Consider the following 22,795-nt stretch of genomic DNA (forward strand, 5'->3'; position numbering starts at 1 on the left):
TTCTAGAAGATGGACAAGGTCTGTGTCGGTGTTTTCCCACTCCTTTTTCTGGCAGGCTTTAGGCCACAAGATTTGAGGCTTTCGTCCATTCATCTTCCTCTCTACTGCTGTCTGTGGCTGGATAGGCTCTGGACTCATGTCCGTTGATGGATCTGTGCTTGGTTGAGCTTCGTCTGGGGTTCTGATACCCTGTGGACTGTGGTGAATATCCTGCCACTGGGCTTCACTCGACTGATTTGCCCTACCTCTGAGGAAGTAGTGGTCAATGCGAGGCACCTCGCTAAGCTCTCTTAGGCACTTTTTCCTGCCCTGGTGGATCTTGAGACCCTTCTCTGATGTTATCTTTTTCCAGCCACAGATGCAGCTTTGTAGCTTGTGTCCTGCCAGTGTTGTTACTCCGTCAACTACCGTGCTGATCATTTGATTCGTTGTCATTTCCGTTCCAGGGTCTGTTACCGTGTGATCCGCCGATGAGTCATCTTCCGCCCCCGCTCTCGCAGACTCTAGGGGTGTTTTTCCTTTTGAATTTTTCGTAGCCATAGTTGGGTGGAACCAAGTCACTGTGTAGTGAAAGGCTCCTGCCAACACGGGTAGCTAACCCATGCCAGCCCCGTTGGGGTCTGTTCCCTCCTGTCAGCTGTCTCTTCAGGCCGTCACCAGGTCTTTCCCAGGTTGTCAGCTGCCCTTTCGCAGCGGTCACTGGTTTTGACACCAGACATCAGGATTCTTAATAGGACTGGTTGTTAAAATCCCTAAATATTCAGCACAACAATTGAGTGGAGTTGGAGATGTCCTCTTGGGTGGAGTGGAATTTGGCAATGATCACCTGGTGCCACCAGTACGACACATCTTCAGTTGTGGTCCCCGACCTCATTGGGTGTTTCGGCCAGTTATCACAAGACACCCTCTGCCGAGGTTGGCCCACCACAGGCTGATCAGGCCTGGGTGTGTGTCGCACGGTGGCACCACGTGGTCATTTGGGAGCACATGTTGGGTCCCTACGTTTCAGCCACAGCCAGTGACTGCTCCGTTCTGCTCTTCAACCGTTCCCCTCCAACAACCCATCGGGATGCTCGAATAATGAGCTCCATTGCCATGGTAAACGCCAGTGGAGAGATGGTGCAGCCCGCCATTATGCCTATCTCGAGGTGCTGCCAAGCAGTTGTACTGGCTTGTGCTGTAACACAGAACTGGAGGTCCTGGAAGTAGGCTTTGACCAGCCTTGTGATGCCCTCTGGGACTTGGAAGAAGTTGAACGCTGTCCACAAAATCTCATGAGGCACTGACCCGAAGGCATTGGCAAGATCTAAGAAAACCACATGCAGGTCTTTCTTCTCACAAACACACCCTGAGACCCCCAGAGGCCACCGTTAGTACACACTTATGAGCCACACACTCACGCACACTTATAAGCATGGAGACACGCACGCACACTTATAGTAGGTCACAGCTGGACAGAAATCACACACACACACACACTTATAGTAAGCCACAGCTGTACAGAAATACACACACACGTACACACACTTATAGTAAGCCACAGCTGTACAGAAATACACACACACAAACTTATAGTAAGCCACAGCTGTACAGAAATACACACACACACACTGTGGTGACCCGCACGCAGCCCCGGGTATACCTGGCCTTCAGCACCCTGGACAGCGGCCGCATAGATTAAGGGGCCGCGTCATTAACGGAGTCTACGCCCATCACACCCGGCTGGTGCACATCACTACCTGGACCTGTTCGAGCGCACCGCCCGGAGCCAGGGATGGCCAGCCGACCGGTGGGCATACATCATCGCGCCCTTCCTCACGGGGCCAGCCCAGCGCGCGTGCCACGACCTGGAGGGCGCGGCGATCGGGGAGTTCGCCACCTTGAAACACGCCATCCTCTCCCAGTACGGATACAGCCTGGCCGCCCGGGCCCAACGGGTCCACACGTGGAAATACGAGGTGAATGAACCGGTCCGGTCTCAGGTATCTCAGCTCGGCCGCCTGATCCGAAGCTGGCTCCAGGCAGGGGATGGACCGCCGCCACAGGAGAGGGTACTCCTAGACCGGTGCATCCGTGCCTTACCAACGGAGACGAAGCGGTGGGCGTCTCAGAACCATCCCGAGACGGTCGAGGACCTAATAACCCTACTAGAGAGCCACCAAGTGACCCGACAGATGATGGGAGTGCCCGACACCAGACCTCGCAGTAGTGAGACCCGAACGGAGAGCCGCGGCCCCATCCTAAACTACCGGCCGCAGACCACCCCCCGCTTCTCGAGACGAGGACCTCGCTCCCCGACGCGGGGTGATAACAGCCGATGTTTTAGCTGTGGTAAAACTGGCCATTGGGCGCAGCAGTGCCCCAGCGAGGACGTCCCCATGCCCTCCGCCAGCACCGGCGAAGGAAACCGGGCCGCCTGCCTCCTGACTACGTGCTGGTCCCATCAGGATATTAAGACCCCAAACCTCCCCGTGCGCATTGGAGACTGCGACACCTCAGCCCTCATCGACTCGGGCAGCGTAATGACCCTGGTGCGCCCCGAGATGGCCCAGGGGGAGTCGAGTGGAGAGGTAGATGTGGCCTGCGTGCACGGGGACACGAAACGCTACCCCACCCGCTGCATAGAGGTACGGACACCTCACGGGAAGTTCACGGTGCGGGCGGGCGTTGTGCCTAACCTACCAGTCCCCCTCCTGATAGGAAGCGACTGCCCCATCTTCTCCCGCTTCTGGTCTTTAGCCGCCGAGGTCCGACCCAAGAGCCCGCGGTCGGGACATCGAGGATGACGGGCCCCGCGTCATCGGGTGCGCCCAGCGTGTGCAGCCCCCTCACCTCCGTCCACAGACCGATCCTCTTCCCCGGACGAACCGAGGAGGAGGGTGCAGGACCCAACGACACATATCCCCCACCGAGGAGAGAACCCCAGCCCAGAAACGGCGACTGCATCCGAGCGCCCTACACCCCGGGACTCAGACGGGCCTACCCCACCAGCCGCGGCTACCAGCGCGGAGACGGTGACCGCATCCGAGCGCCCCAACCCCGGAGACAGCGGAGCGGCCTCCTCCCCCCTCACCGAGTTCTCGGAGTTCCCCGGACCCGACGAGATCCCGGAGGGACGACCGGGCCAGTTCGCGACAGCCCAACTGGAGGATGACACCCTCAAACACGCCTGGGGACAGGCACGCCGCCATGACGGGCGGGCGTCCGACCCGGTGAGTGATCCGAGCCACCCACACTTTGTCACACGGGGGGGATTACTATACGGGGTGGTCCAGAGGGAGGGGAGGATAACCGATCAATTATTAGTACCGAGGTCCTATGTTAGTAAAATATTGTACATGGCACACTCGCATCTACTAGGGGCACACCTGGGGATGGCTAAGACGAGGGAGAGGGTCCTCGCACGGTTTTACTGGCCGGGTATCCGACAGTCGGTGACCGAATACTGTCTCGCCTGTCCCGAGTGCCAGAGAAACGCGCCGAGACCCACAGTACGGAACCCCCTAATCCCCCTCCCTATCATTGATGTACCGTTTGAACGACTGGCTCTAGACATTGTGGGGCCGTTGCCGAAGACTAGCAGGGGGCATAGATATATTCTAGTAATGGTGGACTATGCTACACGCTACCCCGAAGCCCTACCCCTGAGAGCCGCTACATCCAAGGCGGTGGCCCGGGAACTATTTACTCTTTTTAGCCGGGTGGGCATAGCGAGGGAAATTTTAACCGACCAGGGCTCGTGTTTTATGTCCCGTGTGTTTAAAAGTCTGCTCAGCCTCCTCCAGGTCCGACAGCTGCGTACGTCGGTGTACCACCCTCAGACGGACGGCCTGGTCGAACGGTTTAATAAAACATTAAAGCAGATGCTAAAAAAAAACATGCAGGCCGATGGGAAGAATTGGGACCAGCTGCTACCCCACGTGCTGTTCGCCATCCGCGAGGTGCCCCAAGCCTCCACCGGGTTCTCCCCCTTCGAGCTCCTCTATGGCCGGCGACCGAGGGGGCTCTTGGACATCGCGAGGGAGACCTGGGAGAGCCGACCCTCCCCGCACCAGACGGTCATCGAGCATGTGGAGCAGATGGAAGAGAGGATGAGGCGAGTATGGCCGGTGGTACGTGAACATATGTGTGGTGGCCTGGGAAAACCCGTCGGATGTCGCTGGCGTTCGTTTGTGGCAAAGAGCAAAAATAGATGGAAATGTCCTATTTCGGCGATTTTGATATTATGTGGTATTCTAGTACTTTGAACTCCATACTACATTATGGTGAATAAACATTTTAAGAAAACAAAAGAGAAAGTACTTATTTTTATGTTTTTGTGGTGGGTAGTTTGCTAGCGAAACAACGTCACGTTGAACGTGTCTCATTCTCAGTTAAGCAACGCACGCACACATGAGCGAAAGGAGAGACGATACTTCCACCTGTGTTATTGCCAGTTTACTGATGCTCACAATAAGCATAAAGTAATAAAATCTTAACGAGAAGACACACAAATGGATCTGTCCCTCGCATACCGACGAGGCGAGCAGACTAACACCGAATCACAAGCAGACAAACGAGACCGGCCGATCTGCATAGGCTCCTCCCCCGACCCGGAGGAGAAAGGGGTCGGGGGCAGCATTTCTCACCTTTCACTTTTTTTGACATGATACATTATGCTCATAACTTTTTAAAATAAAGGGCTATCTCAGTCATTCAATCAGTTATGAATAGCTGAGAACTTCTAATTTATGGAAATATAAAAAAATGAAAATGTCAAAATGCCACCATGTGAAGGGTTTTCCCAGGCCACCACACATATGCAGCGAGCCCAACAGGCCCAGGCTCGCGTTTACAACAGGGGAGCGCAGGTGAGAGAGTTTCAGCCAGGGGAGTGGGTCCTCGTACTGGTCCCCACGTCCGAATGCAAATTTTTGGCCAAGTGGCAGGGGCCATATGAAATAGTCGGAAGGGTGGGGGTGGTCAATTACCGGGTCAGACAACCGGGGCGGCGCAAACCGACTAGGGATGTCCCGATCCGATACTGATATCGGATATCGACCCGATATTGGTCCTGAATGCTGGATCGGGGATCGCACCAGAAGAAAAAAAAGGCTCCGATCCGATCCTACTGTCATCCGCAGTCAAACTTATGTGTATAAGCGATGAGGGAATAAAAACAGTGAACAGAAACACGTGTCGCAGAAATGCTTCACGCGAGTCCTATATGCGCTTAAAATGCGCATAGCGCTTCACGCGAGTCCGATATGCGCTTAAAATGCGCATAGCGCTGCGCTGTGTGCTTCCGGTTTCATTACAAAGAGGTTAACCCTATATGTGCCTGACGTCTAACAACATTCAAATGACTCTAACTTCATATTTTTTCGGATTTCAATGTATGACACATCATTTGAAAGCTTATGATCCGTAGTTCCAATCCACAACACGTCACATTTGTTGCTTTAATAAAGGCTGGCAGTCTTTAATTTAACTGTTGTTGGTGTGGACTATATACTGGGGAGGTATTTGTTATTATTCAGGGGTCAAAAAATGTATACAAATATCGGATCGGTATCGGTATCGCCGATACCCCAAGCCCAGGTATCGGTATCGGTATCGGTAGTGAAAAAGTGGGATCGGGACATCCCTAAAACCGACCCAAATATACCACATCAATTTGTTTAAAAAATTGCAAAGTCTAACCCCTCTCCAGGCACCGGCCCTCCTGGCGCGGACCACCGAGCCCGAAATACCCCAAGTACCCACGGGGGACCAGCTGAGCCCGAGCCAGACTCAGGGGCTCCATGAAATCATACTGCAGCACCGGGACGTATTCTCCGAGACGCCGGGACGGACTACGATGGCTCGACATGACATCCGGACCAAGCCGGGAGCCCCGGTACGAATCCGACCCTATCGCATCCCAGAGGCCCGCCGGGCGGTGGTCCGAGAGGAGGTCGACAGAATGCTGCGGCTCGGAGTCATTGAGCCATCGCACAGCGCGTGGTCCAGCCCGGTGGTGCTGGTATCGAAGCCGGATGGGACGTACCGCTTCTGTAACGACTTTCGGGGACTGAATGCAGTGTCGGAGTTTGACGCGTACCCCATGCCCCGGGTGGATGAGCTCATTGAGAGGCTGGGCCCCGCCCGGTTCATATCCACCCTTGACCTGACTAAGGGCTATTGGCAGGTGCCACTCACCGCGAGAGCGCGAGAGAAAACAGCGTTCGCCACCCCCGACGGATTATATCACTATACGGTGCTCCCGTTCGGAGTGCACGGCGCGCCGGCCACGTTCCAGCGGATGATGGACCGCGTCCTGAGACCCCACCAGGACTACGCAGCGGCTTACCTGGACGACATTATAATATCCAGCGCGTCCTGGGACCTACACCTCCGGCAGCTGCGAGCCGTCCTAGGGGCTCTGAGGGACGCGGGGCTCACCGCCAACCCGAACAAGAGTCAAGAGTCAAGAGTCAAGAGTCAAGAGTCACTTTATTGTCCCATCACTGGGAAATTTGTATTGGGCTTACACCCCACAGCAGCCAACAAAGATCAACAGACAACAAAGAGCAACAGACAATACAGAATATTAGCACACAAACAGAAGGCGGACCTGATTAAAACAAGAGTGGAGATAAAATGATAAGCAAGATAAGTTACATTCATCTGGTGCAGTTTAAAAGTTTAACAGAAACGGGAATAAAATAATTTTTAAATCTATTTAATCTAGCGCGGGGGACTCTGAACCTCCTCCCAGAGGGCAGCAGTTCATACTCTGCATGTAGGACATGGGAGGGATTCATGAGAATTCTATTAGCCTGTCTGAGAGTAGCCTGTTCAAAAATAGACTGCAGGGATGAGTGGTCTTTCACCCCTATGATCTTCCATGCAGTCTGTATCAGTCGGACCAGTTTGGACCTTAGTTTTACAGATAGGTTACCAAACCAAGATGTAATGCCGAACAAATGTCATCTCGGGATGGAGGAGGCCTCCTACCTGGGATATCGGGTTGGGCGGGGCAGCGTTCAACCCCAGGAGCCCAAGGTGGAGGCCATTCGAAACTGGCCCCGCCCCCGCACCAAACGACAGGTAAAGGCATTCCTAGGAATGGTGGGCTACTACCAGCGATTCGTCCCGCGGTTCGCAGCCCTAGCCAGCCCACTACACGAGCTGACCAGGAAGGCGCTCCCCAACCGGGTAATATGGAACTCGGAGGCGGAGGAGGCGTTCGAAAACCTCAGGCAAGCCCTATGTTCTAGCCCTGTCCTAATAACCCCTGATTCCTCCCTACCTTTTTTAGTCCACACCGACGCCTCGGAAGGGGGTCTCGGAGCAGTGCTGTCGCAGGTCCGGGGGAGTGAGGAACACCCGGTAATGTACATCAGCCGTAAACTCCTACCCCACGAGAAGGCCTACTCGACGCTGGAGAAGGAGGCCCTGGCCATCAAATGGACGGTGGACAAGCTACGCTACTACCTACGCTGAAGTGGATGGCGACGGCGAAGGACACTAACGCCAGGGTAACACGGTGGTTCCTCCTACTACAGGATTACAACTTTCAGGTGGACCACCGGCCCGGGAAGGAAAACAGGAACGCAGACGCGCTGTCCAGACGGGACGCCTGTCTCGGGGCTTTCGAGAGGGACCACAATGTTGAGCTGAGGAGGAGGAAGTGTGGTGACCCTCACGCAGCCCCGGGTATACCTGGCCTTCAGCACCCTGGACAGCGGCCGCATAGATTAAGGGGCCGCGTCATTAACGGAGTCTACGCCCATCACACCCGGCTGGTGCACATCACTCGGATCTTTTGCTCGCAAACACGGTCAGTCATTGAAGATGAAGTGGTAGGCTACCTGTCGCCGTCGCTCCCGGCAAGGTTGTTGTATGAGCAAGCGCTCGAACCGAAGCTTGGTGACCGGGATCTGAGGCATGTCGAGCAATAACCTTCTTCCCACTACTATACTATATACTATACTATATATATGTATATATAGCCACCCTGCGTTGGTGGCTATGTAGTAGATAGATTAGCTAGTAGATTACCTAGTAGTTAGCTGTGTGCTGTCAACCGTCGACAAGCTGACTAACTAGATTTTGTTGCGGTCGTGATAAACACAGCCGGGCATTGCCCTTGTACAATGAACTATAGCATATTACCCTGTTTAATACATAATAATGTATAATAACTATAGCATATTACCCTGTAACTATAGCATATTTCCTTTTCTACTTACGAGGTGCGACCGTTGGTGTCTCCGCTGCTCTCAAATGAGTCTCGAGTCTTTCTGAAGTAAACGTTCTCGCGAGACCAGTTCTCTTCGGCGCCGAAAGCAGAACGGCGCGAAGAGTCAAAGGCTGCGTCTACGGCAAGGTTGTTGTATGAGCAAGCGCTCGAACCGAAGCTCAGACTGTGGTACACACAGACACACACACAGACACACACACAGACACACACACACAGACACATGACTGAAGGAAGACAGGGGGACACACCCACACTTCGCACCGCCTCTGTTGTGTACGGTAGAGGAGTGCTGCCTCAGTCACGCTCAGGCTGTGGGTTACGTTACAAATGAAGTGGTTTGGAATCAAAGATGTAGAGGAAGGCCTGGGGGGCGTGTGGACAACCTGAGGGCCGTTCCACTAAAGGTAGATTAGTATATCGGCGATTGAAATAAATCAGGCGATCAGGCAACTCGGGATTGGAATTCAAGCCTCAGGTGATTCCTCGAACGAGGATCAGGCTTGTGTGATGAGTGTTCACAGAACACCGGCTTACAAATCTTCGATATGGGCGCGTGCACGCAGACATAAAGAGCCCCAAAGAGTCGATCTGTCGAAATGAAGATACTCCACTCTGCAGGGGTCCTACATTTGCGCAGCATTCCGAATTATTGATCTTTATGAAGACGGAAAAATAAGATGTAAAATAGTGCAATACCGCCGCAATTAACAAGGCGAGGGAAATGGTTTGGCAAGAAATTGCTGACCGATTAAATGCGTAGGTCATACTAGCCCCAGTTATTGTTATATGTTCATATTTTAATAAATGAATTTTACTACTGTGGTGATATCAGCAGCAGGCTACAAACCGTCATATCGCCACAATGGCCTAGTGGTATCGACCGCTGCCATATGGTATGTACAGATGTATAAATGGCTATATCAAAGTACAATGTGCAAAAATATGGTATGTGCAAAGTTAGTATTTGTAAACAGCAGTAGTGCAGAGGGTAAGAGAGTGTTCACATTGACCAGGGGTGTGTGCAAGCAGCAGTAGTGCAAAGGGGGGGGGGGGGGCAGAGTTTTGTCTGTCATAAGGCACATTCAAGACCCCTCCATTCATTTATTTCCATACTGATTCACATCCCCTCAGCCCTCCCTCCCTCTCCTCCCTCCCTCTCTCTCACACGGACACACGGACACATAGACACACAGACACACGGACACACAAACACACACACACACACACGGACACACAAACACACACGGACACACGGACACACACACAGAGACACACACACACAGAGAGAGACACTCACAGACACACACACACACACAGAGAGAGAGACACACACACACACACACACACACAGACACACAGAGAGAGAGAGACACACACACACACACACACACACACACTTGTCGGAGCTCCTGTTTCTTCATGTGACGCTGAGCTGAATTTAGCCCTGGCGACATCTCTGTTTACCACCAGCATCCTGAAGGCCAGAGAACCCTCTTACCAGAACCTCCAGAGACTCTCTGCATCTACAGCCCACCGGAGACTCAGCCACTGTAAGACGGCTCACTCTGTCTCTACAGCAGCCCGTGGACGCGGATCTCCCATGGCTAAGATTCAAATCAACTAAAAACAGCATTCATCCCAGAGGGACGCTTACTTTGGGCACACGCTTTAATTTCTCCTACACGCTTTAATTTCTCCTCTCACACACACACACACACACACACAGACACAGACACACACACACACCCGCTCTAGACACAAACACAGACACACACACAGGCAACAGCATGCTCACCATTGTTGGAATGTTTCCAGCTCTTCATCCAAGTTCTGAATACCCATCTTTCATTTCTTTCTGTTTCTCTCAAGGCGGCCGTACCACCTTGTCAAGCCTGATCTCGTCAGATCTCAGAAGCTAAGCAGGGCTGGGCCTGGTTAGTAACCTGGATGGGAGTCCAAAAAGGGTGAAAGCCTGGTTGCCGTGGCACATATATGTGGCTTGGGGTTGGCATGTTCCCCCCATGTCCACTAGGGGTCTCCTTCACCCCACATGGAAAGACATGCCAAAGTGATCACCCGTCCCTGACCACGATGGTGAAGAACGCTACTTGGTCCCCGGGGCGCCGGGCGTCGGTTCAAGCTGCGCCAAAAGGGTGACCGCTGCCCCTGGCTGCCAGTGGAGGAATGGCAGCCCGGATGGGTTACAAAGGCAGAGGACAATTTCCACCTGGCGACCCGCCGAAGATAGTGCATGTGCTTGTGTTTGTGTGTGTGTTCACCTAAAAACTTGCATGTGTGTGATCAGAGTGAAAAACTGCCGTGTGTGGCCATTAAAAGACCATCAAGGTCCGATTTCTCTCTCTCTCTTCTCTCCACATAAAGACATGCCTCGACCTCGGCCTCCATCTTCTCTGTGTCCTTCTGATTGAAGAGTGCTAGTGTTGTGGCACCTCTCTCTCTCTCTTTCTTTCTTTCATTCTTTCTTGCCAGCTGCTCTCAACATTGGGTTCTTGCATTCTTAAGATATCTACTCCTCTCTGGAATTAAGACACACACACACACACACACACACACACACACTGCGTGTGTCACCACTGCGTATGTTCAATCATAGCAGACCGCCCCCATGACATGAAAGAAGACACCCACAAGGACACAGGTGTTAACGGAATGTTTTTGCCTTTATACTTTTATTAAAATAAAATAAAAAATCTTATCTTTATTCGTTACAAAATGAACGAGGGACCCAAACAGTAACACACATCGACACGTAGAATCCAAAACACAGGCTCTTTCTCTGTCCCGCGTTCACAGATCTAAAGGGGACCTGGATAGGTGTAAGCAAGATGGCCGACAGCCTTCACCCTCTTGCTTACAACTATCCGGCTTCCGTTGGATGGCCAGGATGATAAATCGCTCGCGATCTTTGTGGAACGAGATCGCACAACAGAAGAACAAAGAACATTTCGGTAAACAGCTCAGGTTCTGTCCAAACTAAGAGCTTTCTCACATCTCTCCTGTCGAGGTCGGACCCCGGCCTTGACGTACATATCCGATGAATTGAGAATCAAGGACCCCAATTGAAATAAGCCAGTGGCTTTCTTGGGTTTTTATCCTGTTAGTTGACCTTGTATGTAATATGTACTTTCATGTACCTACTTCTGCAAATCTTCTAATAAAGTTTTCAATCAATCAAAATCAATCCTTATAGTCTGTCTGTGTGTTTGTACACACTTGGGTTGCCGCCATAAAAAAAACGGGAAAAAACACGTGGCCACAGGGGGGCAGCAAAGAGCAAAAAGGGACATGCTTTTACCTTTCCTTTCAGGTTAGGGTACGCTGCCTAACTGCCCAGACGTGGGGTTTGTCCGCACCAAGTCCCAAGCGTAGATGACACAGAACGGACAGTGGAACACTGTGGAAGGTCTTATCAGTCCCAAGGCAACAACGGGGAGGCAGACCCGTCACCAGGGCCCAGTCTTAGGGTGGGCCAATGAACTGCATGGGGGGGCACAATTATTATTAACTATTTTATATAATCCGATATGCTATGGTATTCGTCATGCAACACTGACATGCATAGTAGGTTGCAGAGGCTAAATTGGACACGTAGCCTACCGATGAAGACTAGACCTAAAATTATCAGAATGCAGCAAATAACATAACAATAAACACAGGCGAAGCTGGTTTATTACAAGGCCTTGTCGACCCGAGTAGGCCTAAGCTAAAATTATTTGAATGCAAGTTACTTTATAGCGTGGAGAGGCCAAGTTGTGCATTACAATGCGCACAGGTCAATAATTGGCACCAACCCGGCACACTTACAAGAACAATAATTAAATAAATGCCAGGGATAGCCTACGTAACTAAAATTAGGAGACTGGCACGCAATCAGTGCACTTCCAAAAGGGATACAGTATGACCGACCGATCATGTGATCATCACATTAAAACCACCCATCTACAGCAAATAGGATCAGCCAGATCCTCATCATTGAACACGTTATACACAAAGCACATTAAATATAGCATAACCGTGCAAACAGCTCATCTCTCCAGTTGAAAAAGCTGTCGAGAATACAACTAGCAAAACATCACCACGGCGTGTGCTCACACGGACACACACACACACACACACACCCGGCTCAGAAAAGAAGGAGGCGGCGTTTTTCAGTGCTGAATCTCCTCATCAGTAAGTCCTTCCACTCATCCTTGAACTTGTGGGTGAGGTCCTTTTCGAAGGCAAGCTGAATCAGTTGAGACTTGCGCTTGTGCAACATGCTGCGCCGATGCTCAGAGAAAACATTTTTAAGTGTTGAAAAAGAGTTTTCACAAGTCGCGGTAGACGCTCCCAAAGTTAGGGCGAGTGTATAAGCTTGGATGACAGTTGGCATGGCCTGGAGTGCTGAGTGGAATGTATACTGAGAATATTGGCTATTGTCCATTGTCCATCTTTGGGGGGAAACGAGGTGTCCTCCATCTTCTTTACCAGGAACCCACCACGAGCCACAGCATATTCAGATTCAACCACTTCAGTTCGAGCTAATCTTAGGAGAGGAGTGACCGTCGATGGATCCATGAAATCCTCGGCCTCTGGGTTTAAAGCAGCCAGCGCACCAATGAGCTTGCAGCTGCGCTCTCCAAAACGCGCATCCATCTCTCCTTGCACAGCATCAATAACACTGTAAAACACTCCCAGGAACTCTGTCTTTTCGCCAGTGTCCCTCTGTGACTGTCCAACCGTTCCTTCAACTACAAATGCACCAAAGCTCTTGTTAATTGTGCGTCTTCTCTTAGTTGGACAGCTGGGACCAGCCTCGTCAGTGGCTGAGGCTGGAGGAGAGCAGAGGTCCCAGAGCGCAGTAAACTCATCCTCTGTGCGCAGTGATTTTATGCATTCAGATGCACTGTTCACAAGAGTAACCGCAGTGAACAGGTCCATGTTCTCGCTTTGTAGCAGTCTGTTTGGTGGCTCGAAAAGTAACAAAACTTTCATCGGGGGGCTAGCAAGGCTAGTAGTAGCCCTAGCCCTAACAGTTGGGCTAGTAGGACTTACCTCACTAGTGGTAGCCGTCAGGCCCGGATTAACCCCCTAGGGTGCCCTAGGGTGACCAGACTTGATGTGTGCCCCCCCCCCCCAACACACACACTTTTTATTTATTTAATTTTTTTACTTTGCAAGTGAAAATTTGATATTTACTATGGTTACAAAAACCATAGATTTACAAGAGCATATTACTACAGTACAGGCTCATCCCAGTTGGGCCTAATGCCGTAGTATAGCCTTGACACTGATGCTCAAATCTGAATGCAACTCACATCCCAATGCAACACGACTTTCTAAATATAGGCTAATTATTTCCATCATAAATGGCCTGAGACTACATGCAAAACCATAACAAAGGGGGAAAATGCACATACTGTATACTACAATAAAACAAGCTCAATACCAACCAAGTCCAAAAATGGAAATAAACAGCGCCTGTCTCTTTGCCGCTCTGCTCACCTTCGTGATGCTGTATCAGACGTAGGCTATAGCCCTGTGCATCACACAGGCCCAAATCAGCCACAGCGTCATATTAGCCCCAAATAATCATAAGTAAGCCTTACCGGTAAGGAAGAGCCTCAGTGCGACAAACACACATTGGAATGTCGTCTGTAGTCCATGTATTCTCAGGATTTGAAGCATCTCCTCTGGTGAACGGGTTGTCTCCTCCCGCACAAAATCCTTGAACTGAATAAGTTCATCTCCAAAGTTTTTGTCCAGGTCATCTGGATATGTGGAGGAGAGCGCAGTAGCGCGTTTACGCACAGAATCGCGGTCCATGTCGGAATCAAACAAAACGCCAAATAGTCCATTCAGGGCCCTGTATGCATCAATGCGCTGAACAAGACAGGATTGCTTAATTTTTCGCTTGGCAGAGCCACTCAGTTGTCGCCTGTCCATTTTGATTTCTTAGTTGATAGTTTGGCGTCACTGCGTCATGGGGGGGGGGGGCACTTGTCTGTGACTGGGGGTGGGGCACTCGCAATTATTTATCTTATTATTTATATGATAGCCTAAATATAACCGTTAGTTTTGTATCTGTGTGGATGTCTTCCAGTAAATATAGCCTATATTTTAAAAATGTGCCCCAAATATTTTAAAGGTCTATTCATTGTCCGAATAATTTGGTGCCCCCCCATTGGCTGGTGCCCCAGGGCATTCACCCGATGCAATTCATAGCTTTCAGTCACGTGGTTTCTTCCCTAGCAACCACCAACCTGACGGGCAAAAAGGAGCATAGCAACATCGCGCAACATGGCGAGTGGACGCAAACGGTTAATAAAATACAAAGGTTCCATCTCACAAAACATAATGGAATGTCAAAACTTTGACGCTCAATATCTCTGAATTACCCTAAACGGAGATAGAACCTTCTCATTCTAAACGGAGATAGAACCTTTTCATTCTATACGGAGATAGAACCTTATCATTCTAAACGGAGATAGAACCTTATCATTCTAAACGGAGATAGAACCTTCTCATTCTAAACGGAGATAGAACCTTCTCATTCTAAACGGAGATAGAACCTTATCATTCTAAACGGAGATAGAACCTTATAATTCTAAACGGAGATAGAACCTTATCATTCTAAACGGAGATAGAACCTTCTCATTCTAAACGGAGATAGAACCTTATCATTCTAAACGGAGATAGAACCTTATAATTCTAAACGGAGATAGAACCTTATCATTCTAAACTCACGAGTTATCTTCAGTTGATGGATTTAACTTAGGGGGCATTCATTTGAAGTAACGTAATGAACATACAAGTAACAACAACAGGTTAATGCAGCCAGCCAGCCAAGCAAAGACCATGACTATGCCCTGTTTATGCATTATACACTCTAATATAATTGTTAGATTGCCAGGGTATTCGCTACAGGTTGTTGTTTTGCTCTTGATGCTTCATGCTTGGTTCAACAGAGCCTCAAGCCAATATGTGTCCCATATTCTAAATAAGAACACAGACCCAAACAAAACGAACTCCTTTTAGGTTGAGTCAATTTTATAAAGTGTGTGAGTGTGTGAGTGTCTCCTGGCCCGGTCAGCTGGGCCGTGTCCCTGGCCACATCTGACGCGTCTGACTACCTGAACACTACCTGAACACTACAGTGCACTTGTCACTTTTGGTTCCGACAGCACGTGTAGGCTAGTCGCCTGGAAGCATGGCCAAAAAGCAGCGTGCGTCTGGGTCGCTATGTATCGTGATCTTAGAATTATAAGGTTCTATCTCCGTTTAGAATGATAAGGTTCTATCTCCGTTTAGAGCTTGTTAATTACACACAACACAACGCCACCACCAAACAGGTGGCTGACTCCTGCTAAACAATAGCCCATATCCTGATAACAAAAAGACATTTAAAAAAAAAAAGACGGAAAAAAACCACTTGAGTAAAACGCATAGACGTTGAATAAGGGTAAGCTTCGATGTCGATAATAATAATATAATAATAACATTTATTTGTATAGCACTTTTCCTGCAAACGTCGCAGCTAACAGGCACTTGGAATAATGTGTAGGCATGCATATTCAAGTGAAATGTTATTGACTCAAACCCTTACACGATGGTCAACATAAATGAGAACAGACTAATTAATCATTGGTTCGAGTAGTGCAATTTATTTGTAATCTCACATTGCACACACATCTAATACTGAATGCATAATTAGCTACAACAAAAACAGAGAGACAACATCGAATGACAATCCATACATTAATTGTGTCAATAATCATTTAAACCAGTTTAATATCAACCAGTCAGTCATGTTCAATCATATTTTCGTTTCATTGATTTAATGTACTCCTTGCTTGGGCTTGATCCTGACACGTGAGGGTGCGACACAGTTTTTCAACCATCACGATAAACCACCACATTAGAAAAGATGTATTGTTTTGTTTGATACACGTTTTGGTTTGATACAAGTTATTTTGTTTGACAACTTTGCTTTTGAATTCCGATCGGGGATAGGCCCGACCCAGAAGTGACACACATACAAACAAACATTTACATACGCGTACATACCACACCACACTAACATAATATATTATATTACTTTCGTTTGTTACTTTTATTTGGACTTTGGATTACAAGACCACTTCAATTCATGGAAAGGTCCAGAGTCTTTGTTGCAAACGGAGGAACTACAAACAAACAGGTGCGTTGAAACCAACCACTCATGCCAGGACGATGGCTAATTTGATAATTTGACAGACATGATAGCCATCACATTAAGTTGAAAAACTCTCGCAAGTTGAGGAACTCGCGCAAATTGGAAACACTGGGAAACGTTCGCCAAGTTGGACATACCTTTCATGTTGTGTTTGAGACGAAGCAAGACTGCTCATTTGGAAGGACATTGGATGCGTATGTATAGTCACTCATTAGTTACGTCCACAAGAGCACATACCACAACACAACACACATCTCACACTTATCATGGCCAAGCATGAATCTCTGGTGAGTCTCTGCCTATCTCCTCGCCGGTTTGTACACCCGATTGCACAGCAACTATCTGGCATGATTGTTTTCTAACCAATGCTACTGTGTTTCCTGGTGCGGTATGAACGCCTTTTGCCCGTCAGGTGGGCGTTTCCACTATGCTGTGACGTCACGTGAAAGCTATGAATATATGGATAATCCGGGTTTGGTAGCCGTCGGGGTGCTAGTGTCAGGCTGCCCACAGTCGCTAATGCTGGTGCTACGTATGTCCATCGGGGTTGGGTGCAGCTGCACCTTTCGAGGATTTACCGGTAATCCACTTTCTTATATCCATCTTTATTCAAAAAGCTTTATCCATCAAAAAGCGCAGATTTCACTCAACTGCTCAGTGCTCGCCTCACACAACTGAAATGGCGAGAGCAGCAGCGTGCGTAACGTGCAACTTTCAACTTTCAACTTTCAAATGATTGGTTGTCACTAGAATCCCGTCCAACAAAATGAAAAACACACTATTGTTTCTCAATTTTAATGTCTTCATTTAACATAAAATATGAATAATATTATTTTATTTTTTTTTTTATTTTTTTTTTTTATCTGGCTGCCAGTTGGGGGGGCACCAGCACGTCTGTGGGGGGGCACCAGCACGTCTGTGGGGGGGCCTGGCCCCCTGAGGCCCGCCCATAGTGACGGGCCTGCGGGGAGGTGAGTTCCTTCAGTCCGGTGGTGCTACAGCACCACACGGTGGCTGGGAGGTGAACTGCGCCCATAATTATGGCCAGTTTGGGACCACGGTGACTGAATGATTCATTCGTTCCTCCGCCTTTTTCCAAGAAGTGTACACACACTAGTGTTGACCACACAGTCGAGGGGGAGGGAGGAGGGGGTGGGAGAGAGGGGAGAGGGAGGGGGGAGAGAGGGAGGGAGGAGGGGGTGGGAGGGGGAGTAGGGGAGGTGGGAAGGAGGGAGAGAGGAAGGAGAGAGGGAGGGGCAAGAGAGACAGAAAGAGAGAGGGAGGGGGAGGAGGGGAGGGGAGAAAAGAGAGATGGGAGGAAGAAGGGAGGGGATAGGAAGGAGAGTGAGGGGAAGACAAGGAGAGATTAGTACCAGACAACGAAATGCAGTGATAGTGATAGCTACAGTATGGCAAGTACAGTAGTTAGAGGTACAGTTATGAGCTGTGTACAGTTAAGGTAGATATGTACAGTTAAGGTAGATATGTACAGTTAAGGCAGCTATGTACAGTTAAGGTAGATATGTACACTTAAGGTAGATATGTACAGTTAAGGCAGCTATGTACAGTTAAGGTAGATATGTACAGTTAAGGTAGATATGTACAGTTATGGTAGCTATGTACAGTTAAGGTAGATATGTACAGTTAAGGTAGATATGTACAGTTAAGGTAGATATGTACAGTTAAGGCAGCTATGTACAGTTAAGGTAGATATGTACAGTTAAGGTAGATATGTACAGTTAAGGCAGCTATGTACAGTTAAGGTAGATATGTACAGTTATGGTAGCTATGTACAGTTAAGGTAGATATGTACAGTTAAGGTAGCTATGTACAGTTAAGGTAGATATGTACAGTTAAAACCTCTTTATATCCACGGACCCTCATGGGATTCCGAAGTGATATAAAGAGTTTACCTCGATCAATTCTCTTCATCGATATCACATTTTTTTCACAACTTTGCATGCTATACGATGCCACCATTTTTTTACAGAGACGGTAAACACGGCCTAAGTCACATCCAGTTTTCTCCAACTGGAGAATGTGTCATGTCCGGTTTCAACGCCAAATTTCCTCTCAACTCAAAAAAATCCAAAAAAAAAAAGAAATCTGATACATGAGAAAGGTCAAAGGTCAAAGATGGTGCCAACATATCTCCAAATGGCCTAAACATATAGGTGTCCGTCTAAACATACGTGTACTAAAACAGGTACAAAGTTGCATTTGCTCACATTACTAGCATCAACTTTGGCACAAGTACTAATAAGACCCTGGAGTACTGATTCCTAGATGATTTGGGCTTGGTTATCAGGTTTCCAAGGTGATATTCACTGTAAAAGCTGTTGTTTTTTTAGGCGGAGACTGAATTTGAGATGTTTTAAAATGTTCTAGCTCTATTTACTCTGACACAGTAACATAGATTTTGATTCTGACACTTCTACAGACACCCCACAGGTGTTAGCTTTCATTTGATAACAAGATCATTATGAAGGCCCTTGTGATTGTGGAGATATTCTATATTCACTGTGGGCATGTCATTTCGAGCAGAAAACCAGAAAAATGAGGTGGATAAGAAGATTAAGGTAGATATGTACAGTTATGGTAGATATGTACAGTTAAGGCAGCTATGTACAGTTAAGGTAGATATGTACAGTTATGGTAGATATGTACAGTTAAGGCAGCTATGTACAGTTAAGGTAGATATGTACAGTTATGGTAGCTATGTACAGTTAAGGTAGCTATGTACAGTATGCAGTGTTTCCCCTAGGTTTGCTGCCTTGGGAGGGTGGCATGGATCCTCCACCTCCTCCCCCCCCCCCCCCCCCCGTTGTGAAATGTTAATTTCTCCCCCCCCCCCCCCCCCACAATTAGTGTAACAGGTTAGTAACAGAACAAGTTATCTCTGTAATATCATAATATCAATTATGTGACTAGAACAAATATGATAATTTATAGACTTTATTGTTGAGCCACAAAGCCATCACTTATTTTTGATTAATTGTTTTACTGTTTTGACACTATAACAATCTTGACTTCACTATCTGTCCACTTTCTCACCTGGTTCTTCCTGCTCTTGCTCTCTCACTCTCTCTCTCTCTCTCTCTCTCTCTCTCTCTCTCTCTCTCTCTCTCTCTCTCTCTCTCTCTCTCTCTCTCTCTCTCTCTCTCTCTCTCTCTGTCATCTCCATCCTCCTCTCTCGCTCTTTGCACTGACAATCACACACAAACATATGTGACAGGGTCTGGTTAAAAAGTCTGCAAGTCTGGCAACATCATTTTTCAGTTTTTTTTACTACCTTTCATTATCTACCTGTCATCTGTCAGTGATGACATGCTGACATGTTTAAATAGCAAAAATGTTTGGCTAATTCAAGATTCATGTTTTTTTATTGCCATGTGTGTCAAACGTTTATTACATCCTATTACAAGTAATGAAGGGGGGTGCTGAGGGTGCTGCACCAGAACCATAGGTTCTCAAGGCTACTTGTGGTCTTGACTACCTGTCCACTTTCTCACCTGGTTCTTGCTGTCTCTTTGGTGTGCTGACTCCATCCTGCTCTCTCTCCTCCTCCTCTCCCTCTCTATCCTCCTCTCTCCCTCTTTTGCTGTCCACCGAAAGGCAAACATAACAACCAGAATATGTATCATCTAATAAGAGGTATAAATTGATCCATATCAATTTATAACATCATTCTAATTGTATATTGGGTTGCTGTGGGCAATGCAGTCAGATAATGTCATTTTGACTTGACTCTCTCACCTGAAAAACAATCTTATGTCCATCTATGGAAAAACATTTCCAATGAGTGAGGGTTTGTTCCAATGCTTCAATCCACTTTTTTATTGTATTTTATTACCATAAAGCCCAATTCTAGCAGAATAAGACATATTGTATTATTGGGCATAATGTGTGCACTGTAGACCACTGGACCACCCCAGGCCACGACATGACCTATTTCTGACATGACTCTTTCTTTCACAACTAGATCCTCTGTCTGTTATATAACTTCCAGCATGTTTTGTTCCTGTAGTGCTAGTGATCATTTGGCATCTTTTTTTTGCACCATTGTTTTATTCAAACACGCCATTGTAAAGCCGCTTGAACGTGAACTGGACTGAACTATACCTGTTGTTAAAATGTGTCCCCTATAGAACACAATAGTTTGTTTTGCATCGTTTAGTATAAAGTAGTCTAATCATAGTACATTTACATGTCTGTCTAACCTCCATGCTGTCCTGGGTTCAGTGAGTGTGAGTATGGTAACTGTTCTAACTGTAGGTGTTGCACCTGTTCCAGGTGTGTGTTCTAAATGTAGGTGTTGCACCTGGCCCAAGTGTGTGTTCTATCTCTATGTTAAGCTATAATTTATCCGCCCCTTACTGGTTGATTCTCGATCTCTCACACAAACAAATCAAACAAACACACCTCTATAAACACATGGATAGACCTGTAGAAACACTGTGTATACAGGTACAGTACATCTGAACCCTTCAATGCTCTCATGGCTGGTCCTCAAGATAGGCCTTGGTTCATCCTCACTCAATCACAGTATGATAGATTTACTGTTGTGAGTCAACCAGAAGTCATGCTCTCATACTGTATCTGTACCCCTCCCCCTCTCCTCCACACTCCCCTCTCCTCCGTTTTCTCTCTGTCTTTTTCTTCTCTCTGCTTTTTGCTTTCTTATTACCTCCTCTGTTTTCTCTCCGCCTCGCTGTGTTTCAGGAGACCAGAGAGCTAGTCTGACATGGTCTAGATGTGTCAGGTGACCAGAGGACTAGTCTGACATGGTCTAGGTGTGTCAGGTGACCAGAGGGCTAGTCTGACATGGTCTAGATGTGTCAGGTGACCAGAGGGCTAGTCTGACATGGTCTAGGTGTGTCAGGTGACCAGAGGGCTAGTCTGACATGGTCTAGGTGTGTCAGGTGACCAGAGGGCTAGTCTGACATGGTCTAGGTGTGTCAGGTGACCAGAGGACTAGTCTGACATGGTCTAGGTGTGTCAGGTGACCAGAGGGCTAGTCTGACATGGTCTAGGTGTGTCAGGTGACCAGAGGGCTAGTCTGACATGGTCTAGGTGTGTCAGGTGACCAGAGGGCTAGTCTGACATGGTCTAGATGTGTCAGGTGACTAGAGGACTAGTCTGACATGGTCTAGGTGTGTCAGGAGACCAGAGGGCTAGTCTGACATGGTCTAGATGTGTCAGGTGACCAGAGGGCTAGTCTGACATGGTCTAGATGTGTCAGGTGACCAGAGGGCTAGTCTGACATGGTCTAGGTGTGTCAGGTGACCAGAGGGCTAGTCTGACATGGTCTAGGTGTGTCAGGTGACCAGAGGACTAGTCTGACATGGTCTAGATGTGTCAGGTGACCAGAGGGCTAGTCTGACATGGTCTAGGTGTGTCAGGTGACCAGAGGACTAGTCTGACATGGTCTAGATGTGTCAGGTGACCAGAGAGCTAGTCTGACATGGTCTAGGTGTGTCAGGTGACCAGAGGTCTAGTCTGACATGGTCTAGATGTGTCAGGTGACCAGAGGACTAGTCTGACATGGTCTAGATGTGTCAGGTGACCAGAGGACTAGTCTGACATGGTCTAGATGTGTCAGGTGACCAGAGGGCTAGTCTGACATGGTCTAGGTGTGTCAGGTGACCAGAGGGCTAGTCTGACATGGTCTAGGTGTGTCAGGTGACCAGAGGGCTAGTCTGACATGGTCTAGATGTGTCAGGTGACCAGAGGGCTAGTCTGACATGGTCTAGATGTGTCAGGAGACCAGAGGGCTAGTCTGACATGGTCTAGATGTGTCAGGTGACCAGAGGGCTAGTCTGACATGGTCTAGGTGTGTCAGGTGACCAGAGGGCTAGTCTGACATGGTCTAGGTGTGTCAGGTGACCAGAGGGCTAGTCTGACATGGTCTAGGTGTGTCAGGTGACCAGAGGGCTAGTCTGACATGGTCTAGATGTGTCAGGTGACCAGAGGGCTAGTCTGACATGGTCTAGGTGTGTCAGGTGACCAGAGGACTAGTCTGACACGGTCTAGATGTGTCAGGTGACCAGAGGGCTAGTCTGACATGGTCTAGGTGTGTCAGGTGACCAGAGGGCTAGTCTGACATGGTCTAGGTGTGTCAGGTGACCAGAGGGCTAGTCTGACATGGTCTAGATGTGTCAGGTGACCAGAGGGCTAGTCTGACATGGTCTAGATGTGTCAGGAGACCAGAGGGCTAGTCTGACATGGTCTAGATGTGTCAGGTGACCAGAGGGCTAGTCTGACATGGTCTATGTGTGTCAGGTGACCAGAGGGCTAGTCTGACATGGTCTAGGTGTGTCAGGTGACCAGAGGGCTAGTCTGACATGGTCTAG

General features: G+C 48.5%; 1 pseudogene across 1 annotated transcript in view; it reads left to right on the top strand.

Moving 5' to 3' along the window:
• The first annotated feature begins 7,472 nt into the window (after positions 1 to 7,472).
• Positions 7,473 to 22,795, top strand: part of LOC308164033 (uncharacterized protein KIAA0930 homolog) — a 22,445-nt pseudogene continuing 7,122 nt past the window's right edge. Inside the window, exon 1 of the transcript in view lies at positions 7,473 to 7,769. The product of the transcript in view is annotated as an uncharacterized protein KIAA0930 homolog (transcript). The remainder of the gene's footprint in view (positions 7,770 to 22,795) is intronic.

Source organism: Nansenia antarctica (assembly GCF_963989245.1).
Source record: "Nansenia antarctica genome assembly, chromosome: 8".
In the NCBI taxonomy this organism is placed as follows: domain Eukaryota; kingdom Metazoa; phylum Chordata; class Actinopteri; order Argentiniformes; family Microstomatidae; genus Nansenia; species Nansenia antarctica.